Raw genomic sequence first — 14,055 nt, 5'->3', positions numbered from 1 at the left:
TTAGGTTAGCATGATATATTTATCAAATTAATATTTGTGCATTATTAACTAAAATTCATGCTTTATTATTTTTAAGGTTTTTTTTTTTTGCAGTTCTGGGGATGGAACCCAGGGTCATTCTACCTCTGAGCTACACCCTCAATCTTATTTTTTATTCTTTATTTTGAAACAGGGTCTCACTAAATTGCGGAGGGCCTCACTAAGTAGCTGAGGCTGGCATGAACCTGTGATCCTTCTGTCTCAGCCTCCCAAGCACTGGGATTACAAGTGCATGTCACCATGTCAGGCTTACTTTTTGCTTTTAATCAAATGTCCCTTTCTTTTGTTTTTGTTTTTGCTTTAAATCCCAGGGTCCCATCCAGAATACCATGCTACATTTAGTCATCATATCTCCTTTGGCTCCTCTCAACTGCAACAGCTACTCAGGCATTCCTTGTTTTTTAATGGCCTTGACATTTTTGAGAAGTACTTATCAGGAATTTTGTAGAATGTACTTGATTTTTTTTTTTTTTTGGTGGTACAGGGGCTTGAACCCGGGGGTGTTCTACCTCTGGGTTACACATTCCTTAAAGCCCCTTTTTAGTTTTCATTTGGAAACAGAGTCTCACTAGGTTGCTGAGAGTCTCAGTATGTTGCTGTGGCTGTCCTCGAACCTGTGATCTTCCTGTCTCAGGCTCCCAAGTACTGAGATTACAGATGTGCACCTCCATGCCTGGCTTAAGTTGGGATTTAGCTAGTATTTCTCTTGTGGTTAGACTGGTGCTAAAGTTTTGCAGGAGGAGGATCACAGGTAAAGTGATGACTTCTTATGTCATGTCGAAGGCACATGACATATTTCTTTGGCATGGACATTGACCAGCTGGCTGAGGTAGTACTAAGTTGCTGAGGCTGGCCTTAAACCTGCGATCTTCCTGTCTCAGCCTCCCAAGTACTGAGATTACAGGCGTGCACCACCCTGTCCTCCTTACACTGCTCTCTGGAAGGAAGTCGCTGTGCACAACTCACACAGGACAGGAGGGAGCTACACTCCCCTTCTAGAGGGGGAGTAATTATGGTGGTACTTGAAATTCTTTTGCACAGGAGATTTGTCTAGTCCCCACTTATTTACTCTCCCCCATTTATTTACTTGGCCCTATCAGTGCAGACTCACGGACATTTCTTTGCACTCTGGGCTACCATCAAATACGCTTTGCAGCTTGGGTTGCCCCAGCTCAGGGAGCTCCCTTAGTGGACTTGTGTCTTTTCTACAGACACCATTGCTGTATTTTTGTTCAAGTATTTCCTTACTTTCTGGCACGACCGGATGCTTCAGGCTCATCTGTGTACTTATATATTTTGTTTCAGTCCTAGAATCAGCCATTTCTCCAAGGAGCTGCACCTCCTTTTATGGGAGCTTAGCAGTAGAAACCAAGACTGGTGGGCTGGGTGAGCTTACTGCTACCAATGACAGAGCAAAGAAATACATGTAGATATGCTAGCCTGCGCATGCGTGCATATGATCAGTATTTCTACATGCAACTATCTCTAGAATACACAGAACAGTGGTTCATTCTGATGTTAAGGATATAGCTTTTGGCTTGCTTGTTTCTTGCACCTTTTTGTTTCAAATTTAAGAAAAAGGTCGAAATGAATCCTTTCACTGTCAGTTTCCCCAGGCTCCCTCCGCCCCAGCGCTGTGGGTCATGTCGGACAGCCCGTCCCCTTCAGTGCTGCTCAGTCTCCCTGAGCGCCGCGCCCCGGGGACACCGCCTGGGTAGGCTCGCATGGACTTCTCCCCCAGCACGTCACACTGTCGGCTCTGCTGACTCCATCTCTGCAGACTTCCATCACACAGGGTCATTTGCCTTGACAAAACTGACTCAAACTTGATTTACATCTTGGTCATTTATCTGTTTCTGTGAAGAGTTCAAAAGAGCAGGAGCCAAAACAAACTCCAGAATGCATCTGCAGCAAAACCTCTCGCTGTTCTAGACTCGTCACGACTCACTGTGCCGAGATGCAGGAGGAAGAAAAGACACTCAGTTCCTGTGGGAAACTGGCTTTGCGTACAAGCAGGCATGCTCGCCATCATCGTAAGCAGCGGCTTGTTTTGCTTGGGTATCACGATTTACAGTTTACCAAGTACTTTTGCTTACAGTGCTTCTGTTCTGTTTTTATCTTCGTAACAACCCTGCTAGAGTAGTGCAGCAGGGATTGCTGTCCCATTTATAGGCAAAGAAGACAGGGTCGTGACGTCAACACGTGCTGGTGAGGGCGGGCATCAGCTGGAATTCGCATGCCCTGCAGCTGGTGATATATGTGTTTACGTGCTGTGCAAAGCGCTACAAAATTGTTTAATATGTACCTAAGAGAAATGAAAGCCTATAATCACCCATTTTAGTAGCTTAATTACAAAACTACCTGAAGCAACTCAAATGTCCTTCAATTAACACATGGGTAAACTATGGTCGATCCACACAATGGAATACTATTGAGAATAAGTTATCAATGTATATAATAACATGGCTGAGTGTTCAATGCATCATACAAAAAAAATCCAGGCTCAAAGTGGTGAATTTGACTGTATGCAAATTATACTTCAATTTTAAAGAGAAAAGAGAATAATTTAAAAGGTGGATGGGTGGAAAGAAAGGTTCAAGGAAGCTAGACAAGCTGCTAAACAATTTGCTCACAGCCACTAAGTAGAAGCAGGAACTGAGCCTGTGGCTTCTACTTTCAAGTCCAGTGCCTGCCTGTCTGTCTTCCCTCTCTCCTCTCTCCTCCCTTCTCTCCCCCCCCCCCCCGTCTCCTGAGAATAGAAACATGCCTAGAAAACAGTTATTTCTCCCTTCCTTGATTATACTCACAACCCCAGTCAGAGTGGGAATCTCAATAGCTCACCACTCTCTTCTCGTCCACATTTGGAAGTAGAGCTCCCATGCTTCCTACCTGGGACACACATTTGTACTCAAGGGCTTAGAAAGGCTGTAGCTAACCTATGAAGGATGAGACTATATTCTAATATCATGACTCACTGTCAGAAATAGTTCCAGAAAAAAATATTTGAATAGGGATACATCCAAAGAAGATCACAAAATACAAGCTCGTGAAAAAGATATTCAACATCATTAGCTACTGAAAGAAATTAAATATAAGCCATGAGCTACTACTTCATACCTCCTGGAATGGTTATAATAAAAAAGTGAAGATCAAGGTTTGATAAGGATGTAGAGAAATCAGGAACCTCTAACATTGCTGGTAGGAATTTCAATGGTGCAGCCACTCCAGGACACAGTTAGACAATCCCTTGAAATGCTAAACATTAAGTCATCGTACCAAAAATTCCAGTGCTAGGTACGTACCAAAGAGAAATGGAGGTGTATATAAGCAAAAAAAAATTACCCAAATGTTCATAACAGCATGATTCATAATAACCCAAAGAGTAAAAGCCCAACAGTCTATTAACTGGTGAAGAGGTAAACAAAATATAGCACATGATGAAATATTATTCAGTCATAAACAGAAATGTATTATGACTACAACGTTGATGGACCTTGAAAACGTATGCTTAGGGAGAGAAGCCAGACATAAAAGACAACAAACTGAATGATTCGATTTAGGTGAAATGGGTGAAGTTTGCCACCTATGATGTCAGTCATTGGCTTGTCATTCCTGTTAAATACAAAGCCTTCTTTTCTTTCTTTTCTTTTTTTTTTTTTTGTGGTACTGGGGTTCCTGGAAGCCCTTCTACCTCCGGGCTACATTCCCAGACCTATTTTATTTTTGGAAACAGGGTCTCTTAAGCCAGCGCAGCTGGCTTCGAACCTGCGCGATCCTCCTGTCTCCGCCTCCCAAGCGCGGGGATTACAAGCGTGAGCCACCACGCCTGGCAAAGCCTTCTTTTCTTAGAGTGACATCCCAAGTGCCAGACTTCTTGTTGTTGTTCTCCTTTTCCTCCTCCTCTTTTTCCTCCTTCTTTTAAATATTTATACTTCACCCCAAACTTCTGTTCCCATCTCATTTCTCATTGTGTCTTTTTTACATTGGGACTTCTCTTTTGTTTGGAACAGTACTCAGATCTCCAGAGTTTGGGCACTTAGTCCCTAAATCTTAAACTCTTAGAACTAGAAAAGCCCTATTAGGGACTCTCTGGAGTCTGGACCAACCACCATCCTTTTTCTTTAAGACAGATTCTCAATTTAAGAGGAGGGTGATGGCAGGTGGGACAGGGCAGGGGGAGGAGAAGACATCTAGTGTTCTTGAAGCATACTGTAAGCACTATAGACACTCCTATTTGTGCTATCAACTATATATTTTTTTGGTATTGGGGATTGAACCCAGGGATGTTCTACCTTTGAGCTACACCCCCAGTTTATTTTGAAATAGATTCTCACTAAGTGGTTGAGGTTCTTGCTAAATTTCTGAGGCTGGCCTTGAACCTGTGATCTTCCTTTCTCAGCCTCCCACATACTGGGATTATAGGCATGCATCACTGCACCTGGTTCTGTCAATTATACTTTGAAAATTAAAGCCACATATTTAAAATTTAAATGTGGATATGAGGTTGGTTGGTTTTTTAAAAAATTGTTTGAAAAAAAGACATGGGTTTAGGATGTTGAAAGAACTTGAGGTCTGATTTTTACACTCTGTAAAATCCAGATCCAGATCCAGACAGCTGAACCAACCTGAACATCAATATCACTGTGCAGCACCTTGGGAATCATTCAAAGAGCCCACTTAGGAGTACAAAACTGTTCAAAACATGGCCTCAGTTTCCCCAGACACCTTAATGGCTTCTAAAGGGTGACCTTAAAATGTGACAAAACTAAAAACAGGGAAAAATTTGGGGTGCATTCTAAAAGTAACTATTAGATTGCTAGAATTAATATCATCATCATGAGTTAGTTATTTAGTGCTTGACTCGGGGTCAATCATCTTGGTAAATGGTCCTCCAAATTCTCATTTTATTATTGCAACATCCCTAAATATAATGTGGGAGTTATTAGCACTATTTTGCAGAGATGAGGAGACTGAGAATTAGAATAGTTAGGAAAGTTGCCTGAGATCAAGACAGACTTGTCTCGGGTCAAACCTGCCTGGGTCATACAGATAGTAAGTGGGTAGACATGGGAGTTGGATTCAAATCCCACACATAGTCAACACTCTTACCCCAGACTTCCGTGGTGTAGGGCACTCTGAGAAAGGTGCCTTCTAGAACCATGTGGCCATGTTCCATAGCATGCAATGTTGAGTCACACCAGCTGATGTGTTAGAGTGACATGAAGGATAAATGGGGAGAAAACGAGAACACACATTTTGGAGACAACCCCTAAAGGTATCTTAAAATGCCTGGGCATGACTTGGTCTGCCATAAGGACTTACTACAAAATCAAGAGCAGAAGGCTATCTCAGTATTGCCACAGGGACAAAGAATAACTATGATAGCCAAATGAATGAAAATAGGTATTTGTTAACAACATCACATAATTCCCTAGAAAAGGAGAGCAACATTCTAGGCCAAAGTGGGATATTTGGTTTTGTGTAAATTTTTCTTATTAGAAGAATATCTGGTTCTCTTATTGGTGCAAATAACAAAATGTTACATGTACTTGACCAATGAATAGATATTGTGCCTTGTTTGGAGTAACTAAGTTCCTGTGACTGACTTGAGATTCTGCTTGAATACCATTAACTTTAAAACAGTGGGAAGGAAACATTTCCATGTCTGTTAGGAGATGTTAATAAAATCAGGCTGTAAGATGCAAGAAAAGAAATTGCTTTTAAAAGAAAGGCAATGTCGGGGCTGGGGAGATACAGCTCAGTGGGAGAGCACTTGCCTAGCTTGCTCACAGCCCTGGCTGGGTTTAATCATCAAAAATAAATAAGTAAATAAAATAAAAGGATTTAAAGAGGCAACTCCATCCCCCACTTTCCGCGGATTTAGCCTGCGTTTCTCACCCATGGGTTGGAGACCAAGCTCCGGAGCCCCAGTAGGGAAGCCACCTGGTGTTTATGTGACAGGAGAGAGAGCTTTAGTTTCAACGTACCTGCAGGAGTAGATTTCAGAGGAAGGGATTTGACAAAATTGTTAAGCCCAGTGGAGGCAGAAGAGGAAAGCTGGCTTACTACGCATCTGAACACTGTCACCTTGATGTTCATTTTGGCCCCCGGAGTTTAAATACACTTCAGTATTTTTGTTAGGATTGCCAGAAAATCAGCAAGTGCTCACTTTCTTTGGCCAACAAAAGCATGACTCCCTGTGCAAAAATCTTCTGCACATTTATAAACAAGAACATTTAGAAAATCCCCTCTTGCTGGGAGATATGACAACAGATATATTTAACTGGACTGTAAAATAAAGCAGATACTATGAATACCATTGTGTTCATCAAAGGCAGGAAAAGCTTTTGGGTCTATCTTCTGCCATGAGCTTATGCTGGGTTTCCTGTCACCCCCAAATGCCTTCTCCGTCCCATGCTGGTCTGATGAGCCCCATCCAGGTCTGCACCTTTGTTTGTTCCACCTTTTCAAACAAGCATCCCCTAATCCATCATCCCAATTAACTCTGCATCCCAATCCCAAACCAGGGGTTGATTCCCTGCTCTGCAGCCAGGCAGCCAGGCAGCCAGGCTCTGTGCAAAATGTCTCCAGTTATAGAAAGCACACAACCTCCAGAGGCAGCCTGTTCTAACATGAAATGAACGGACCTAGTTTTGCCTGGCCAAGACACAAAGAATATCTCAACTTGCTCTTCATGGCGACTCTTCCAACGCTTCCAATAATGAGATTTAGTTCTCCTGACCACCTTAGAGTCTCCTACCTAGGCAAAATGGTTTGAGTTTCCTATTTAAAATGCACTCTGATCAGTGTGCTGTGATGACACATCATAAGTCAGGTTCTAAGTGATATATTCATACATGCACACAGCACTTGGTGCACTCCCATCCCACATGCTCACCACTCCCCTTGCCTGTATGCTAGTGAGCCCTTCCCATAGCATCACAACATTTGGACCGTGCCCTTCAACAACTCTCCTTTTTCCCATCCGCCCTCACTTCCCCAGGCCCCTTACACTCTGCTTATCCTTCCCTTCATTTAACTGAATTCTCCCTCTCCCCCCACTATTTTCTCTCTAGCTTCCACCTCTGAGAGGAAATAGGACCCTAGACTTTCTGTAGCTCGTTTCTTTATGGTGTGTGTGTGTGTGTGTGTGTGTGTGTGTGTGTGTGTGTGTGTCCTTGCTGCTCCTTCTGCAAATGTCAACCCTGGATACGCTTCAGGTGTGCCCAGTCAGTGTGGGGGAAGGAGGGCAATGCTTTGCCGTTTTGAGCTGTCAGCTCAACTTCCTCCACTCTGGGCATATGATACTTATAAATTCCTCTTCTTTGGTTTTTCCCCACCGAGGCCATCTGATTCCCTTGTGATACCCACGTTCTCCTCCTCACTTGATCCTTTTATTATCTGCCATAACATTATCCCATTTTGCAGATGAGAAATATGAGGCTGGGATCAATTTATATCACTTACTCATCCAGAGTCCCACAGTGAGGAAGTGGCAGAACGGGGCTCTTATCTAGACTCTACAATAGAACCGTGCCTGCTCCTCTAACCATAAATTTTCAGTACCAACATTGCTCCCCACCCCCGGGTGCATGTTTACTCAATATTTTAGGTCCCATGTGCCTTGATCTAGACTGTACATTCCTCAATCAAAGTAGGTCTTGATTTTCTTTAAATGTCTGATAGAACCCATTTCAACAAATAATTGATAACACAAATTATTCATTAATTAAGTACCTATTTATTAAGTATCTATGATATAGCTGGCATCAGAGGTACAGCCATGAACATGTTAGAAAAAATTCCAGTCTAAGCCAGGCATGGTGGCACATGCTTATAATCCCAGTACTTGGGAGGCTGAGACAGAAGGATCACAGGTTCGCAGCCAGCCTCATCTACTTGGCGAGGCCCTCAGCAACTTAGTGAGACCCTATTTCAAAATAAAAAATAAAAAAATTGGGCTGGGGGTGTTGCTTGGAGGTAGAATGCCCCTGGATTTCATCCCCAGGACTGCAAAAAAAGAAAAAAAAAGAAAAATTTCCAGTCTAAGAGATAAGAAAAACAAATAAGCAAGCCATGTCGTCCCTGACGTATGAGCTAAGATATGATCTGGGATCTGGAGAAAGCAGCGCTATGCTGTGAATTCGGGAAGGTCTGAGGCAGAGGGAACAGCTAGTGCAGAGGCTGTGGGGAAAACCAGCCCAGTGTGTTCAGGGAGCAGAGCAAAGGTCTGTGTGTTGGACCACGGCCAGAGCGAGGGGCCGACAAGAGTCAGGCTGCGCAAGCAGGCAGGAGCTGAACTCAAGGTGGCCAATGAAATGCAAATGATTGGTCCAATGCAGGATGCGTTTTCTAGGTAGAGCCAATAGGATGTGCTGATAGACTGAATGTCGGGGGATTGGGGAAAGAGAAGAAATCAAGGATGAATCCTTGGTGTTGGCCTGAGTGCCTGGGAAGACCCTGAAGCTGTTAGCTAAGATTAGGAGCTTGGCTGTGTTGGGGGAGCAGGGGGGATGCTCGGTGGTGTGTGTCCGGAGAGGGAGGAGGCAGTGGTTCTGTTTGGGCCACATTTGAGATACTTCATAGACATTATTAGAATATAAGCTTTGCTGGGCAAGGTGGCACACGTTTATGATCCCAATACTTGGGAGGCTGAGCTACTTAGTGAGGTCTCCGCAACTTAGTGAGACCTTGTTTGAAAACAAAGAATAAAAAATAGGGCTGGGAGTGTACCTAAGAGCTAGAATGCCCCTGGGTTCAGTCTCCAGTACTCCCGAAAAATAACAAAACCGAAAAACATAAGCTCTGAGGACAGGCACTTTGACTGTCTTATTTTGTGCTGTGTCCCAGAGCACAAAATAGCATTAAGTATACAAGTTGGTTAGGAAAAAAAAGCCAAAGGGAAGCACTGAGAAAGCACCTGGATTTATGAATGTTTAAATTCTTTGGACCAAGGCAGATCCTCAGGAAACATAAATATGTTCCACTTCCAGCTCTTCCACATGCAGTAAAGATCCCTTTTTTAAATTTTTCTTCCTTCCTTCCTTCCTTCCTTCTTTCCTTCTTTCTTTCTTTCTTTCTTTCTTTCTTTCTTTCTTTTTTTGAGGTACTGAGGATTGAGTCCAGGGCCATCCCATCTCTGAGCTACACCCCCAGCCCTATTTTCTATTCTTTATTTTGAAACAAGTTCTCACTAAGTTGCCGAGGGCCTCACTAAGTAGCTGAGGCTGGCCGCAAACTTGTGATCCTCCGGTCTAAGCCTCTTAAGTACTAGGATTACAAGTGTGTGCCACCATGCAAGGCTTGAGAGTGGGTTTTCAGAGAACTGAATTATACATCCTAATAAGTTCAGCCAATGCAGTCCTGAAGAGAGGCTTAAAAATTCTAGTCTCTAACTAAAGCTTACCTTGGTGTTCATGGGAGTTTAAATGATTTGATGGCTTGGGCGTGGTCCTGTACATATGTAATCCCAGTACTCTGGAGCCTTTGGCAGGAGGATTGTAGGCTCATGACCAACTCAGTAACTTATTGAGATGCTCAGAAATCTAGCAAGACCTTGTTTCCAAATAAATAAATAAATAAATAAATAAATAAATAAATAAATAAAACAGGGCTAGGGGTATAGCCTGGAAGCAGAACGTCCTTGGGTTCAATCTCCAGTACCAAAAAACAAAACAAAACAAACATAACAAAACAAAAAACAACCAAATCTGACTGCCAAGGACATGGGCACTGAGGAACCGCTGCAACTGTTTCTCTGAGTTGCGTTAACTATTTCTGCTAGTAGTAATGGTGATGGTAGTAATAATACTAATGTTCACATATCTCGAAAATTCTTCTTATTTGGCTACCAGCCAGTTTCCACTGGATCCATTTTTTAAACCAGTCTCAGGACTGAAGTGTTAACTTGATACCTTGGTGCCTGCTTTACACATTATAAAACAGACTTGCCGTGCCCCCCCCCCCCCATTTCAAGGACCAGTCTCCTGAGTCCAAGGAGATGCCACATCTTCGCTGTTAGGAAAGGAGTGTGGGGGTGAAAGTCAAGGAAGAAGTGGACGGTCTTCTTTATGCCTGCTGAGATCGTAAAGAATTCAGGATTCTGTTTACTGAATCCTGTTGTGAAGGAAATGGTTTCATTCCGAGTCAGAGAATGAAGTTCAGGCACAAGGGCTCCTTCAGCTTTTGATTTCACAGCACTGAGCTGAGTGACGAGCCAAGAGATGTAGAACACCTGGGGCCAAGTCCTGGCTCCCAAACTACGGAGCATCTACTGGGTCTCTCTGTGCCCTGGTTTTCTTATCTATTAAGTCATCGTTATAATACAATTATAATGGGATTTGTTATCATTAGTTACTCTGAAGTGCAATTCTTTTAGCCTTTTTATTTTGATTTTTTGGTAATTAATGTTGAACCGTCACTATGTCTTTGGTCTCGGCGGAGTGCTTTACACATGTCATCTCTCTGAATGTGCATGTAAAGCGTCTGAGGTCGGTATTATTATTATCTTCATTAAAGACGAGGGATTAGGTAGCTGGCTCCAGGTTAGACAGCTGGGATGGTTGGCCCAGGAGGCCTGAGGTTGGAGCTGCACCCTGGGTGATGAAATGCAACCACACCTCTCTTCTTTCTCATCTGTCACCTGCTAAGCATTATTGTGAGTGAGGAGAGTCCCAGAGGTGCTCAGTGCCCAGAACCAGGAAACATGATTTGCTGTCAATCAGCTCCGGTATAAACACACAGGCTTCAGACGAGCTTGTCGTAGCACACTCAGCACAGCTGAGCTTCCACACTGAAATCACCTACTGGGTTTTAGGGGGCTTGCTAGAACAGGGTTTTGCTATGTTGTCCAGGCCAATCTTGAACTCCTAGACTCAAGAACCCTCCTGACTCAACCTCTAGAGTGGCCTGGACTACAGGTGTGCACTACCACTCTTGGCCAAGTCTACTGTATTTTTTTAGTCTAGAAATTTATGGAGTATAACATCTGCTAACCGAAGCACTTTGAGTAAAATGGTCTGCGGAAAGAAGCCAACATCTTCTCTCAGAGGTGTGCTCTGGGGAGATGCACCTTTGTCAAGGAGAAACGAGGCTTGCCAAGGTGAGCTGGGATTAACCTTCCCCAGGGGCCTTTCAGCACCGTATCCCACGGAGGCTTCCGCACGCTCCCAGGTGAAGAAGAAAATTTGAACAGCTGCCCTGAACAGAGGAATCGTGTGGCTGTCTGCTTTTACACAAGAGGGAGAAATCTTTGGATGGAAACTTTGCTTAGCGCACTTGAGTACACAAACTCAAAAATTATATATTTTTTCCAAGACATTGCAAGTGAAAGAACATTTTTGGATAGGAGGACAATGCCCCTGCCCAGGCTGCTAGCATACACTGTGGTTTCTGCTTCCTGCGCAGAACTGGTCTTTCCTTAGCTAGGACCAGGCCAGCTGCCGGAGGCTGAGGTCTGTCAAAGTGGTCCTCATCACCCAATGCAGGAGGGATTCTGGTGGGAAGAACCAGCTCAAGTGGCTTTTCTCTGGTCAGGTGATTTTCTTACTTGTATGTTCACTCCCTGGGGGCTAAGCTGCACCTTGGCATTCTTTATAAAGTGACCTTTAAGTGGAGGAATCCGATTGATGGGAAGAACCAGCAACAAGTGGCTGTCACTTTGAGCTGCACACATCTCCGTGGCTGATGCAGGCAGGTGATGGCTGCTGGGGCTCACCATGGGTGAGGAGAGTGGGAAAAGACACCCAGATCCAGAACTAAACAAAAGCGCTGGAGAAGCTTCTGGGGCTCCCATGCTTCTTGCCCCTCTGTCTAGGACCCATGACCTGCCCTTGGACCAGCTGGTTTGAAAAAGGAGCCCAAGGGAACGGCCTGCCAAGAACCACTAAGCAAACAGAAATTGCCCTCCCAAGTCATGGGAAAAAGTGAACCTGTTTAATGGCCTTTTGAAGCTGAACATGACTCCCCAGCCAGAGACACAGACTATCTATGACACCGAAGAGAGCCTGGCAATGGTGTGGCAGTGAGAGGTTATGGAGCCCAAACCTCACTTTGGTGACAGATACTGAGAACCAGCTACCGATGCAGATGATGAAGAGCCTCGACACCAAAGATCCAAGAGGCTGAGCCACGCGGCAAGCGCAGAGCTGTTAACACAGAATGAGGTTTAAGGACTAGAGACTTGGAACCGTGACTCCAGATCTCTCTGCTCTTCCTCCAGGTTCCACCATGGAGCTTCTTGAGAAAAGGGGGAGGGGCGAGCAAAGCGGGTGAGGGCGCGCCTCAGTCTCTACTCGCCTCTCCTCTCTCTTCGGTTGCAAGTCATCTCTTGGGTAAAGAAGATTCAGGGAAAAAAATGGTTCCTTGTCTCTCTCTTTTTTTTTTTTGGCGGTACTGGGGTTCCTGGAAGCCCTTCTATCTCCGGGCTACACTCCCAGACCTATTTTATATATATTTTTTTATTTGGAAACAGGGTCTTTTAAGCCAGCGAGGCTGGCTCTGAACCAGCACAATCCTCCTGTCTTTGCCTCCCAAGCGCGGGGATTACAAGCGTGCGCCACCACGCCCGGCCGTTCCTTGTCTCTTCTAAAAAATGATACATGACTCAATTATTTATTGGAAAGGGAATAAAGGGAGTGTGGGCTGGAGGTAGCAGCTGGATAGAGGAAGCCAAAGGAAGAGGAAGAGCACTGCGATTGGAGCTGGTCAAAGCGAGGGTCTTCATGGGTACGCAGGAAGTGAGGCAGCTCAGGCAGACAGAAAGATTAGGTCAAGAGCAGCTAGGGAGAGGAGTCAAGACTAAGAGGGTCCAGAAAGTCCTGTCTCACAAACCGATCCATGCAGGACCGGGCCTACTCCAGGTGAGTCTGGACTTCCACCTGCTTGAGGACCACCCCTCCCCTGGGCCTTTATTTCTAATTTCTTCCTTCTTCCCTCCCTCCCTCCCTCTCTCCCTCTGTTTCTTTTTCTTTCTTTCTTCCTTTCTTTCTTCTCTCTCTCCCTCCCTCTCCTTTTCTCCCATCTCCCCTCTTTCTCTGGCGCTAGAGATTGAACCCATCTACACTCCTAAGCCCTTTTTATTATTATCTTTTGTTTTGAAACATGGTCTCACTAGATTGCTGAGAGTCTCACTAAGCTCCTGAAGCTGGTCTTGAACCTGTGATTTTCCTGTCTCAGCCTCCTAAGTACTGGGATTATAGGCAGGTGCCACCACGCCTGGCACCTCTGTTTATTTTCAAGGGGAGGGAGAAACTTCCCGTAAGAAGCATCTCTAGTGCATATGGGTCTTGAAGGGCAGGTGAAGGGGAACGAGGGTCGGGGAGAAACACTGCTTCCAAGTCACAATCCAAACTGATTTCCAGTGATTTATCTCCTGGCCCTCCTTAATGTCAACCAAACCTTTTCAGTTATTTCACAGTCATACTTTGATCCACATTTTAGCCATACTTTTCTAACAACAAACATTGTAAAACATTGTCCCAAAGGCACCAGGAATTTGCTTCCCTTTCCCTTCATTATGGTTAAGCCACTGTGTAAAGGGGCTTAGAATAGCCAGGTACAGAAGCCCTTGCCTGTAATCCCAGTGCTTGGGAGGTGGAGTCAGGAGGATCCAGGTTCAAGACCAGCCTCAACAATTTAGCAAGACCCTGTTGTTGCAACATCAAAAATAAAAAGGGCTGGGGGTGGAGCTCAGATATAGAATGCTCCTGGGTTCAACCCCCAGTACCAAAATGAAGGTGTTGATTATGGAAAACTTCTAGCTCATGATCAAGTTTTGCTTATTATCAGCAGCAAGATGCCTCTCTCAGTCCGAGTCTCGCTCCTCACGGATTGTCTTCTGGTCTGCAGCGTCCCCTTCCCTGCAGCCTTCCCTGTCCATCATCCCTCCAGCCCTTGAGACCCAGCCCTAGCCTCTGGAGCGAGCAGGAGCTGTGCTCACCCACCTTGACTGAAGCCTCAGCCCGCAACGTCTGTGCCACTCGTACTGCACACACTCCCTGCCTTTTTTGGTAGTTG

At 44.7% G+C, this 14,055-nt stretch overlaps 1 protein-coding gene across 1 annotated transcript in view; it reads right to left on the bottom strand.

Annotated features, from left to right (window-relative positions):
- Window positions 1-14,055, bottom strand: part of PLCE1 (phospholipase C epsilon 1) — a gene marked incomplete at both ends in the record, with an annotated part of 297,487 nt that overhangs the window by 132,722 nt on the left and 150,710 nt on the right.

This window comes from Muscardinus avellanarius (genome assembly GCF_963383645.1).
Source record: "Muscardinus avellanarius genome assembly, chromosome: 4".
Lineage (NCBI taxonomy): Eukaryota > Metazoa > Chordata > Mammalia > Rodentia > Gliridae > Muscardinus > Muscardinus avellanarius.
Note: the sequence above shows the minus strand (reverse complement) of the source record. Positions and strands in the feature narration are given on the sequence as shown.